The 14082-nt window shown below is 35.6% G+C and overlaps 1 long non-coding RNA gene across 1 annotated transcript; it reads left to right on the top strand.

The window, feature by feature from the left end:
* Positions 1 to 6315: 6315 nt before the first annotated feature.
* Positions 6316 to 13720, top strand: LOC111925318 (uncharacterized). The gene is made up of 4 exons (XR_015288777.1): positions 6316 to 6559; positions 8531 to 8667; positions 11279 to 11408; positions 11705 to 13720. It is a non-coding gene; the product is annotated as an uncharacterized LOC111925318 (long non-coding RNA).
* Positions 13721 to 14082: the final 362 nt, after the last annotated feature.

Here is a 14082-nt window from a genome sequence, read left to right as displayed (position 1 = left end):
AAAGGATAAACTGACAAAAAGAAGTGATTTAAAACAAAAAGGGTTAGTTGAATAATTAAAAAGCACATTATAACAACCAAACTTAAATGTAGCAAGATGAATAGTTCTTACATGCTACAGTGAGGCAGTACATAAAATCCTCAGATAGAAGCAAAGTGAATATGAAAATAAACTGCTAAAAGAAATCATGTTTGCAAGGAGTTTTTTTTCAGGAAGACAGAATTACATACCTGCATGTATATGGTTTTTTTGTTTTTTACAAAGTAATTTATATTTCTATCTAATATGTCTGCCCTAAGGGTCTAACAAATACAAGTGGGAAAATATAATTAATATAGAATTATAAAACCAACTGCAAAATGTATTTTCTTTATTTCCTCATGATAGCTGGAAAGAAAGAAAAGCAAAGGGTACGATTGACATTCCTTGTTTAATGCAGCTTACTTAGTGACTGGCATAATGATAAGTGATGGTAATTTACCTTAAAAACCTTAATGAGTGGATCATTACTATAGAGAAATGGGAAGAAAACTTTAATCCCACAGAGGCAGAGCTCCATGGTTGGCTGTGCAATAACCAGACAGAACTCTGAATGAGATTCCCAAGCTTCTGTTCCCTAGATAAAATTTTCTCTCACTCCACTTTTGCAAAGGTAATGAGGAGGTAATGAGGCTTGACTTGAATTTTTTCAGCACTTGATTCCCTTCATTCCCCAGCAGGTTCCCATAGGATAGAGTAAGATGTTGGATTTATATAAAAGCTGTGCTGATAGATAGGTGGAGGAGGTGAGCCATGCTATTTGGTTTTGGATTCTGTCTGTATGAGAAGGGGTTCAGATAAATTTCAAGTTCTTTCAGCACTGTCAATTCACTCTGATAGTTTCCACAGAATAAGACAATTTGACGACATGCAGACCTTGTCAGGGTTGTTGACTGTTTATTTTGTCACTTTACTGATACTAAACACTGACCTTTCTGTGCCACCTTTTCTTCCTCTTTACCCCCCATTTTTCACTAACTTAATGTACACATCTGAGTAAATAATAAAACCCAAAAAGGTAGGCAGAAATGTTGTATTAGATCATTAGCTTAATTTGAGCTGAAAGGTCTTTGTTGTAAGTTGGGGGTGGGAAGGGACCTGGGGACCTTTGCAAAGTATTTTGCTGGCAAGCTTGTTGAGATTTGATTGCCTTTGTTGTGATAATCTGAAATTAATTTGCACTTGAACCCATCTTTCTTCTGGGCTCAATTTAAACACGGTTATAATTATGCGCCCTGCATGAAATTGAGAACAGACACTGATATGACAAGTCTGAATTTTTTAATTCCCCAGGTACTAAAGGCTTTTTTCCCCACTTATCTCACAAGGTAATAAAACAAAATGTTCCAGTGAAGCACATGCTTAAGAGAGAGGTATTTGCCTGAGGGGAAACAGTAATAATCAGTGTATTGCTACACATTTACTCATGTACTTTCTCAGTAGGTCAATCTCTTTCTTTTAAAGTGATGTTAAACTTCTGCTAATATTGGTTGATTTCTACCTGGTACAATATTAAAAAAAAAAAAAAAAGAAGTAGAAATGATATGTTTTATTCTATTTTAGCAGATCCTCATTTAAAAGGCTTTTTCTCAAACATCCATTTTGATAGATATTTTTTTAAAAACCCACTATTGAAGACTACCTCCTAACATCCACAATTGATCTTAGCAGTGCACCTTTCTTGTTCTCAGTATGAGCTGTAATATCCTTATCAGCATTCTTTTAGTTTTAACCCAGATTAGTGTTTTTGGTGAGGAATCTCATTAACTACAGTAAGCCCATCTTCTTTTGTGATTTCCTTTGGAATTGTAATGTACGAAAAGGCCACCAAGGTCAATGCCCTGGGCACAAATTCCTCTTTAAATCATCATTCAGCTCAGAGTAACAACGTTCTCCTTAGAAACAGACATTTTTAAAGATCTGGAACAAACTGCTCAGTTTCTTGGAAGTGAAAATCATAAGGAAGAGAAGCAGAAATTAAGAACACAGAAAATTAAGTGTAGGGATCTGCAGAGTAACTATTTGCTAGATACATTAATTTCCTTTCCATCAGTATAACATCTCTGCCCTCTGAATTTGTATTGAAGAAGAGGATTTTTTTAGTTAAATTACCCTACATTTTAGCACTGGTTTTGAAGGTATTAGTGATGCTACTGTGTTACATTTTTTAAACTTTAGTAAGAGCAATTTTTGTCTCCCCAACTCTGTAGTTTTCATTCAGTTGAGTTTCTTGAGAAAATTAAATAATTAAAAATATCATGTGTTTATTCCAGCAAAGCAATGTTGTTATTTCTGCCATATTATTTTAGTAGTAGCAACTTAATAAACAAGCACAGACCACATGCTGAGTATTTCACCATTCTCATTCAAGTCTCTACTGCCATTGCAAAAAAACAAAGCAGGTGAAATAACTGACTAGCACCTCATTGTGGTTAAAAAGAAGAGCTTGGCCCCTGCCGTTTTAGAGGAGTCAGTATTCATCTGAATACTTTTTTGAAATTTACTTAATTTTAGCTAATGATGGTTTTCCTACTGACTATAATTGAAATGAAAATTAAAATGGGTGGTGTAAAGTGAAAATTTATCCTACTCTGCCTAATAAAAGGATATGTTGTGATCAGGCTGGCATATTTGAAGATAAGGAGAAAAGCTAGAAAAAGTAATATGCAGAGTCATTACTTTTCCACATTGTAGTATTGGTTGCAGTTAGGTTTGTCAGAAAATCACTTTTTATTTTAAAACTTTTCTATTCTTATTTTTTTTTTTCTCAATCACCACTTTGCTGACAGGAAAGGAGAGTGGAAGCAATGTTTAGCTAACTTCAGTGAGGAGGGACCCATGCAAAATATGGTTTGACAGTGGACACTGACACCACATAATTTTTTTTTTAACTGAAATATCTACACCACAAGTCTATGATGCAGATTTCCTAGATTGGGTCCCTATACACAAAACCTTGTTAAAAAATTTTAAATGCATCTTCTAGTGTGTTCGCTGCATCTCTTTCCCTTTCTTCAGAAAAAAGTTTAGAAACCATGGGAAAGAAGTCAGCCATACAATCAACTCCTTAGTCCACAACATGTTGATTAAACAGTATAGGAGCTCAAAGCAGCAAGAAGTCACTACTGTGGAGAAATGGATAGTCTTCCACATCTTGAGACCTTGGAATTCCATAGTATATTCCGATCCTAAGGTAAAAATGTGTTTAGCATATGACCAGTGACAAGGCATCTAAAATGCACCAATAATAATACAGGATGACATGCTAGGAGAGTACATATGATAAGAACTGTGTGGCCACACATGGTGTGGTACATTTTCACCCCTTAGTTTATGTGTTTTGCTTTCCACTTCCACATTTTCTGGTGACTTTATCTAGTCTCGTTCAATCATGCTGTGCACATCACAGTCACTTACTGACAAGCAGCCCTGGCTGAAGTATTCAAAGAAACAACCTTCCACAAACAAAGCAGGCAAGTCCTGTTTCTCTTAAGATAAAATCTGCTGATCTCATTATTGATTGTCTGCTTTCAGGGGTTTTGTTTCCTGAAAGTTTGATATGGGGCAACAGAGGTGACAAAAGATTGGCACTGCGACCTGGAAATTAAATGGTCGACTATTAGATCAACGTCAAATAGGGTGAGGCTGAAGTGTTTGGCAAAAGCATTAGATGCTGTCTTGACATAATCTCTCTCTCCCTCTTTCTCTCTCTCTCTGCTTTATCTTGAATCTGTTTTGAACCCTCCCAGGCAATTTACTATACTTGTCATTGATTTTTATCACCTAGTGTGCCCCTGTGAAGAATTACTTTTTGAATGATAAATCAGCTTCCCATTTAAACAATTGTGTGCCTCACCTTAATGTGAAAATAGGCACTGAAAGAAAAAAAAAATAGTGTTAATATTAGTCACTGACCAGTGGAACCACTGTGATTTTGAAAGGAGCACCAGATTTTCCTTTATTATGGAAGGGGTAATTATAATAGAAATAAAGGATGAACCCTCTTTCTATTAAACTCTAACTGCTGCTAAGTAGTAAATTATAGTGGCAAGTTACAATCAATGAGAAGGAGAAAAAATAAAAAAAGAAAATAATTTTTCAGTAAAGTTCAGGAACTTGTAATTGCTATCCAGTGATTTCTGCAAATAGGTAACATATGCACAGATGTGCTCCTCCTTACACAGGTGCTATGGTAATGTATGTGTTATGGTATGTAAGAGGTGTTTGGAAGATCAGAGTGATAATAAGTAGTAGACTAACTTTTTCTATTAACCCTTTCTCACTCTCCAACTTTCTGGTCATTCAATTGGCCTTTGCTTCACGTATATTATAAAATAACAGATCTATAATATTGGTATTATAAAAATTGATATCTATTCCCCAAAACATTCAAAGCAATTCTGGTTTATGATGCACACTCACTGTTTTGACCATCTGAATGTATGATCTTTGATCCACACAGGGATGCTCATACACATAATGTTAATATTTTGTTGATTCCATGGCTAATGCATTTTTAGGAGTCCGTTTATCCAAGAGAAAACTTTAAGTAAAACACTGATCTAATTCTTCTATTTCTCCTGTCTGAATGATAGAAGAGGGAAGGAAATGGTTTAAGGCCTTACAAACCCTAACTAGAGGAATAAAAAATTAATACAGTGAAGAGATTATAAAAAAAAATTTGCAGTCTTTAACAATTGCATAAGAGTAGATGGCTTTATTTTATCACTGGAAAGGAAAACATTTCTGAAGGTTTCCCCACCATCTTATTTCTAGAATGTACATTAGTTCTTCAAATACATTGCCACTGAACTTTATTTTGAAAGTCATTATTCAAAACGACTAAATTATTCAAAATTTAATTTAGAATTTTATTTCAGTAGCTCTTTCAGACACCCTGGTTGTATTAAACGTAGAATATCTATGTATGTTGTTCTGAAGACTACCAGCACTACCAGAAGAAATAGTTTCTGGGATGTTAAAGTGGTGATATGGTAACAGTGACAACTTCAGAGCTCTCTAATGTGAAACTGTCTTTTAACTGCTAATCTCTTGAATCAATATGTGTTGCATTGATTCACTCTATTCTGGAGTAACTCAAGAGTGTGCACATACACATCAATCTCTCCTAGCCACCTCTGCTCCCACCATATGTTATATAAGGAATGAAGCACATTTAAAATGCTCCATTTCTACTCTATAGAACATTTTGTCACTATATTCTCTCAACAGCTCTGGTTTTCTTATTCTGAGGCACTGAATTCTTCATTTTTCTTGTTTCCTTGACAAGAAAAGTAATACAATGCTTTCTCAAAATGAACAATTAGAACCACGCTTCAGTCCTTTGAACCTGTGCATAAAGGTCTGTGGCCAAGTAACCTATATATTTCTCTAGCCTGCAAGTACTTACAGGGCTTCTTGGCATTGTGAAGCTTGAAGCTTTGAATTAGATTGCATGTGTCACCCTGCAGTAGAGGTATTGAGTCATGTAGGCTTTTTATGCACCTGAATCCAAGGTCATGCAGAATTTCTCATCCTTTTCTTCTAATAAGTGCAATTGTGTATCAAGAACTGCTTAAGAAAAACTTATAATCCTATTTAAAATTACCCCATAAGCAATTGAAAGGTATTTTTTTGCAACAAAATGTTAAAAACTAAACCAAAAATTGCACACTAAATGCCCAACTTTTTGCTTATGGTTAGGTAGTTTAACAAAATTTCTCTTCCTCTGCATTCTCTTATATGTGGCAAAAAGTAAATCTACTTGCTAAGCAAACAAAAAATATGTCAGTCAGTCTGAGTAAGTCAGGGCACCTTGGTTTTTCAGTCAGCTACGATGCCATTCCTTTACACTACATTAAATCTGAAAGAACTCAGATTTGGGGTTTAAGAATGTGCAGAAAGGTTATGTCTGTCCTGCCTTTAACAGATAAAAAAAAAAAAAAAAAAAAAAAGTAGAACATTTTGAGTTGTCCATAGCACCAAATACACAGAGTGACTAGCGATAATACATGTGATAATACACTTTCAGAGCCTGACCCCTCTATGGATTGGCAAAGGTGCAATTTCTTTCACCTCCAAATCCCGTGCTTCATTTTTAGCTAAGCTGTATCTGAATTTTACAGCTTTTTTTTTGGTCTGTTTTCTAATAAATCTTTCTGTCAAGCCAATGTTAGGACACTGGAAAGCTAAGTGTGATTGGGAAGACTAAATATTATCATCCAGATAACAAGTTAGGGAGTAACTATTATTAACACTAACAGTATTAGCGATCTTATGCCTCCAAATGTGTGAGGGCATTACCCCTAAGGAGGGGAGAAATGGTGAGCAGCTGAGGACAGAAACTTCTTAACCCCATGTAGATAAAGCTAGAACACAATGTCTGCTGATGCATGTCACCTGTTCTGAAATACCTTTTGTGTATTGGGTTCTTCAGCAGAACTGCTGTCGTGGCTGTGCCGCCCCCAGGAATGGCTCCTGCAACCAAAAAAAATTCTCAAACCTTTAAATAGACATACTGGTAAGTTTCCTGTTAAAGACACATTTTTTTACTCTACATTGTTTAAGGAATTTACTGAAATAAATAAGTAAGAGTAATTTTCTTACTTGCAGCTATAATTTATGGAGTTTAAATTTTGCCTTTTACCCACTATCCAGCCAAGGCTGACAGGAATCCCAAGAGTATTCAAATTAGGGCAATTTTTAAAATATAATAGCATTGCTGTAAAAATGTAGAAAAAAATTCATTCTTTTTGACTTGTATATATATGCTCATACATTTGTTATGTGCTTTAGAGGAATCTTGAAGCTTCTGTATGTTTTTTGTGTCTGAGACTAGAACTTCAGAGATTGCCAGATCTCATCTTAAACTGAGATGTGATTACATCTCAAACCGCCTACTTATCAGATTTGTGGGGGATTAGGATTTACCTATGGCAGATGAATTCTCCTTTGGGCTGAGAAAGTTATGGGCTGATTTTCATAGCCTTTTGATCCTGGTGTTTTTTGGTGAACACAATGGTGAACATTTGGTAATGACCAAATAACCTTGGTAAGCCTTTCTGATGCTGAGAAACTCAAAAATGGCATATTCAGGATCTGTTTTGGGGTCTTTGTTTTCAAGCATATGGGCTTTAGTATATTTCTAGTATATTTAATATTCTAGTATATTTCTGTATATATAATCTAGTATATTTCTAGTATATTTTGATAATTTTAAAATGTAAATTTCAAAAGGCTGTAGTCCACCTGTGTAAAATAGGTTTCTGTTTACATGTAGGTAACATGTTATAAAACTTGCAGGTAGATGATGTAGCCTTAATCACTTTAGGGAACATTGGATTTCAAGCAGCCCAAATGATCTCCATGTAGTTTTTAGTCAGTGATGTACTGTCCAACATTTATTACTATATCTTGCTTTCATTTTAAATTTTGCACAACAGCACTGCTATCAGTGTATACAAGGTGTTAGTACAAAGTTGGATATTCTGTTTCAAGTAGAAAGGGTTGTACTTTTTGTTTGTTTGTTTTAAATAAATCATTATGTGCTCTAGTGGGAACTTTTCTGATCACAGACTCTTCAACTAGTTGAGAAAGTAAAACTGAATGTTTTGCTTGGCATTAGTAAGAGGTTTTCTAAGCAAATCCATCAGCTCTGCTCACGGGTACTCACCTCTTCAGAAAGATTCATTGGCTGTACCATACTTGTCCCCATGGGGGTACCGAATCCGTAGGGCAGTGACAGCCCTGGCTGCCCCTGACTCCCTGGGCTGTGCTGCATCCTGACACAGGGAACAAATGATTGACTCCTGCACAAAAAGAACTGAATTAAGTAGTAATTTGTAATTTGTGGAGGATAAATTCCTTTGTACAGCAAGCCACACCTGTTTCATACAAACTCACCTGTTGGACCAGTACATACTCCTCATAGATCTGTTGTTCCCCATTGTGGATGGCAATACCATAAAAACAAAGAAAATACATATAGGATGTTTTCTTCTGAGGATGATATGACTTGCACCAGATGACAGAAAAAGTATTTTCTGAAATAGTACTACATTCACATAATTTTACTGGGAATAAAGAAACAAAAATGCTATTTTTGGCTAGCAGGAGGGAGATCAATGGATGACAGACTAAGTGACGTATTTCAAATTTTTCCTACGTAATAGGAAAGGGAATTTCCTATATATGTTCAAAGGGAAAATTCTACAATTTTTTAAATTATGTTGCTTATATTTTATCTGTCTGAGTTTTCACTAGGAGAAAATAATATGTAAACATTTAAAAAATTGAGAAAACTCGATTTCAGCAATAAACAGGTTTTTTAAAGGCTAGTCTTTTCCTACCAAGGACATTCCTGATTTGAATGAAACTTTATAACTTTGCTCGAGACTCTTGTGTTTTTATAAAGAGTGATTTAATATATTGTCATTTTGTTCTGAACAGTGTAGGAGGATTTCTTCTCATTTCCGGTCTTATTTTTCTCTAGGACTAATTAATTTCAGATCATGTGTATGATACATGGCTGTAGAATGGGAAAAAATATTGTGGAAGGAAGGCAGTGCTGAACCAACTGCTGCATCTGCAGGCATAAAACTCGAGAGCTTTCTTACCCCTCAGCCAAAGGTAAGCACACCATTTACTTTATGCCTACTGAAATCTGTCAACTGATTTTGGTCGATGTGGAGTATCCTGCCATCGAGTCTCCACTGTTCTCAAGCCCTAGCAAAAGAAGAAGATAAAGGAATGGTTGTCTGAGGAAGAAAGTCATCAAACAACAAAAAAAGAGTGCGATTTGATCCATTCAGGAAGGAAGAGCAAATATAGACAAACTTTGGCTTTGAAGGTTGTGACTGACACCAACAGAACCAACATGCACACAGTAAGCAGATGAGTTGAAAAGCACTAACAGTGTGGAAATTCCTCAGTATTGGGCATAGCAATTGTTTAGATGTGCACACTGACTCTGCCACTATGCATATTTGTTTTGCACTGGCTCCTGTTGTGCTGCTTCATGCATACATTGTATGAGGCCAGAAGGGAACAGAGAAGACAAACTACTCCTGATGTCTGTTGTCCTTCTCTTAGCAACTTCTTGGAATTACTGAAAGATGCAGTGGTTCTTCATCTTACATTCCACTCCCCCTCTGCCTTGTGTATGTTTGTACCGTGCTTTCCTCAGTGACAAAATGCTGAATAGCTCCAAACACACATTTCCTTGTGTGTTTTGACTATGGATTTTTGGCTTCCAACAGTACATGGTAATTTCAGCCAAGAAGTAAAAGAATATCCTTTAGATGTAATGTTCCACTAGTAAAGAGTCAATTCCCTTTATCCAGCTGCAAATTGTTTTGGACTGTGAATTATGCAGATTGTGCAATAAAGGCATATAACACTCATGTCACATGTCCCTAGAAAATAGATCTGTTTTATAAGGATATAACTCAGTTTGAATATGGTCCTTGGTATTCTTCACTAGTCTCTACCAATTCATTAGTATTTAAATTTATGTTAATTTCATCAAGGTGTGAAAAGATCTTTTTTTGCATATACATGAACAAACGATGTTACTATTCAACCAGTTATTTTCCCTTTTTTTTTAACCCAGGAGAAGCTTGTATTAACAGAAAGAGAAGAGGGGAGATAATAAAAGCTAAAAGCCCATTTTTGAAGACTCAGGATATGTAGCCATTGAATCTGTTTTTAAAGAAGATATTCAGTATTGTCTTTCCTAATATGAATGAAAATTTTGGATGGTATCTTCATGGCACATTACAGTTCCAGAATATATATGTATGTGTTTGTATATTAATATGTGTATATGTGTGTGTGTGTATGCACATATATGGAGAACTGTGGGTTAGCACATTTGTATTAACCTATGAGGTTGCCATCCTGGGACATTTCAGTGTTATACCTTAGCTATGAAAATACTGTAGAACAGCAGCTGTGGTGGCAGAAGTAGTTGTCATATTTCAGAGCTGAATAAACTGGATGTCAAAGTTTTTAAGGTACATATTTTTTTTTTTCAGAAGTGACAATACAAATTAAAAATTTGAAGGAAGTAGGTTACACCTTAAACTAGAAAGCATCTATGATTTTCTGTTAAAACTATTGTCAATTAAGAAAAAAAAATCTTAGAAAATATTTTTAAGAATATTTAACTTTTGTTACTCCCTTTTAATATTGTCTACTACTAAAGTCATTTTCTGGAATAATGTGCAATTTCTGCTGGGCCAAAATAATTAATCATCCTCCTATATGGAATTAGTATTTATGAACTATATCCTTTTGTTAAGGGAATGAAGACAAAAGGTATACTCGGCGCATTTCCAAAGACCTTTTAAGTAGCTCAACAAAGCACATAATGCAGGCCTTGTCTTACAAGTCTGTGATGATACAGTTTAATAGTGTTATAAGGCTATGGTGGTGTGTAATTGTCACGATGGTAGATTGTGCTGGTCTGTATAGATTTACTGTCATTCTTTGGGCTTTTCATACATGACAGAGGTTGTCTGAAGCACAGCAGGGACATGAAGCTTGCAGGGGTTAAGTGTTACTTGCCTCCTGGCTTGCTACATAGTCCTCCCTGCACACATACAGAGATGAGGTGCAGGGTACATCCGTCACCGGGCCGATGACATGATGGATTACTCATGTCATTGTCAGTACAGTCAAAATCACTCTGTTGCCGATAAGGTGGCCCCTTTTCTTTACTCTGGTTGAGTGATGCTATTTTTCCCTCTGGCTTTAAAACTGTAGCTCACACAAACATCCTTAAAATCAAAGGTGAAGAAGACTATTTTAAATTGTACATAGTAGCTTTGGATCATCCGAGACAAATTCCTTTGAAAATTACTTTCAGAATAGACAGATGTGTATCAAATATTTTGCATCACTTGATTTTTTTCTGATCCTGAAAATAAAATATTTTAAGAGGGACAATGAATGCTTCTCTGAACTCATTCTTCCTCATGATTTATCAGAGTTTGAATTGATAGCATCACTTCCTGATTCTTCTCTGTGTGAGGAGACACAGCTATCCTTGTAGTAGCACTGGAAGAGGATAAAGTATTGGAAAATGGCAGGACTTTGGAAATGTTTGTAGGGGAGCTTAGCAAGAGGTATGCAGCACAAATAAAAAATTCAATAGGGGCCCAATTGGTGCTTGGCTGTGAGCTAGTCACACACTCTTCTGCATGTAGTGCCTGATGCTGCTCTGCCATCTTTCTTGCAGATCATTCTGTGAAACCTGGGGTACAGGCAGTAAGTACAGCTTGGACAGGAGTCCTGAAATATCAGCTGCAGAAGAGGAGTGTTGAGCACAACATTTATTTTCCTGGAAAATTACTGTCAGAGAATTCCATGTGAGTTCATAGTTATTCTCACAGCCTTTCCTGGCACAAAGTTTTGCTCCATAATGCCTTTTCCACCCTGTCCCCACAAGCCTGGAGGTGGTACTAACACTTGAGTTTACTCTTTGCTTAGGTTTTGTAAGAAATACAGTTGATCCACAAACAGGCAAATGTGTTTGGCAGACAAATGTGAAAGAGTCTTGCTAGGTTTTCCATACCACAGGAGCACCACTTCCATCCCATATGGAATATTATAAGGTTTTTTGTGGCAGGATGGTAATTCAGCCTAATTTTTTCTTATATTCTAGTCCTGAAGTCAAAAGTTCTACTGGAGAAATTGTGCTTGGAGAAGGAAATCATAGTCACTGTCTTGTTACTTGGAATAGAAGAGATTTGGAAGAGATTGGAAGAGATTTGGAAGAAGGTCATGCAGATATTCTTTTAATTACAAGCATATTTTTTTATTATCAAGCTTTTTTGCATTCTATGCACTTTATCTGAAATATATAGCATGATTTCCAACCCATTTTACTTTACATGTCATTTATGTTTTCATTACAGTGGATGTACGTGTACATGCCATACAGAGCATAAACATAGTCTGTTGTCCTTATACATTGTCTTTGCAAATAATCACAGCAAAAAAAATCACTAAATTATTTCTCTTTGAAATCCAGAAATTCTTCCAAAAACACATGATCACATTCACCTACCAACAAGAAAATCTTTTACAGAATCTACATGGCAGCTGATTTAAAGAAAAACAGAACAACTGAAAGTTTGTGTATGCATATCAAGAGCCCAAAAGATATATACTCTCCCATACTTACACACCCACGTATGCTGATACATCTAAATAGCTTTGTTTTGAAGTTTGAATCAGATTTAAATGGAAAGTTATTGAAGAGAACTGTGTGGTCTGAATTTTAATCCCTGAACCCACTGGCTTCTTTTTTATTGCATGTGGTGTGGCCTTGAATTGCAGAATGTTTTAAACATACATAATGAGCTCAATGTCAAACTGTTGAGCCTTTTGTCTTTAACAATAAGCACTTAGCTCAACTAAATGAATAGAAATTGCTTTAGTGAATTACAAAAGCCAAGGTTTTACACTGCACTAATACTGACATTAATTAATGTAGACATTGTCATATTTTAAAATATATGGGATTAAAATCAATGGTTAAAAAGTGCAACAGACATCAGTAAACAACACAAATTTTAACAGTCAAAGATGCTGCATAATAGTATTTCTTCCACAATGAGTAACGCTTTTTTTCTGATTCATTTGCATTTATATAGGCTACATTTAGAACATATATGGTACTGGTTGAATGGCAAGAATCTGAAAGAAAGAATGTAAACAGTATGTGTAATTTCTCTAATTTGGAAAGAGATTAGATCTCTAATTCATAGCAGACACTTTCTCCTTCCATATTTTGTGAAGGGCACTTGCAGCAGGATAACTTTTTTAATGTTGGAAAAGAAGAGATCTTATTTTCTTTCCCCAAAATCGGGAGGAGTATTCAGAAATTTACAGTAAATGGCAATTCATCCTTTAGAAATTCCTTCAACCTACTATTAGAGTTGCTGCCAGAGATCTGAATGCTTTTGCCTAAATCTCTGTAATCCAATAAGCTTTTGTGTTTAGCAGCTTGTTTTGAAACTTGTATAGCACCCCAGCCTGTGTCTCTGTATGTTCCTTTGCAGGCAGGTGAGTGCCCCAGGGCCTGATTATTATTCAAGCCAGGAGGCCTTCACAGCCCCAACCAGAATGTAATTTGTAATTAACTGTCATTTACTTCTGTCTGCACTGACTTGTTGTTCAAAAGACAGTGTATTTGAGCTGGTCACTAGCTTCTCTTTGTTGTGGATATGACGTCTTTCAGATCTAGTTTTATTCATAATGTTTAGAAAACCAAGTACTTGCACTCTTGAAGCCAAAGCAGGAAGGGGATTTTACTGACTTTTCCTAAATAAATTAGGTATATGCAATTATGAATACTTAGATATGTAAAAAGGAGTATTTGATGCTCTGGGATGAGTTTCTGAACAGAATAGTTAAATTCATGTGAAATATATTTAATTGAAGTCTGTTAGAGATGGAGCATTCCTGATTTGAACTTATTGTAGTTGAGATCTGTAAAATGAAAGTGCACATTTAAGTTGTGGGAATTCTTCTTAACACATTTTAAACATCACAACTGTATTTTCTCACTGAAGCGGGACCATTAATGTATTCTGTGAATGTACCCATATCATGAATTTGTAATTGTCCCCATGGTAATCTTTTGTTAGCTGAAATAAACAAAAGCATAACATAATATTCACATTTATTTCTTTAAGGATTGTGCTTCGAATTATTATTGACATAATTTTAATTTACAAACAGTAAAAAAAAAAAAAAAAATAAAAGAGAAAAGCCTTTTTCTGTTTAAACTCTGTTTCATGCACTTCTCTGCGAGAAAGCAGGCATGACATTGGGCAACAATAAATACCCACACATAAAGCCACTTTAAAAATAGGTTAAACTTATTTGATTCTGACCTTTAGCTCAGCCTTAAAGTGCTAGAGTGCTATTTTGCCAGAGCAGTGGGCCCGTTGCATCTCTTTTGTCGCTGCTGCTGCTCTCGCTGGTAGCGTTGCCTGTTCCACCTTCACAGGTGCCATTGCTGCACATCCTCTG

Source organism: Cyanistes caeruleus, chromosome 1 (genome assembly GCF_971803275.1).
Source record: "Cyanistes caeruleus chromosome 1, bCyaCae1.hap1.1, whole genome shotgun sequence".
In the NCBI taxonomy this organism is placed as follows: domain Eukaryota; kingdom Metazoa; phylum Chordata; class Aves; order Passeriformes; family Paridae; genus Cyanistes; species Cyanistes caeruleus.
Note: the sequence above shows the minus strand (reverse complement) of the source record. Positions and strands in the feature narration are given on the sequence as shown.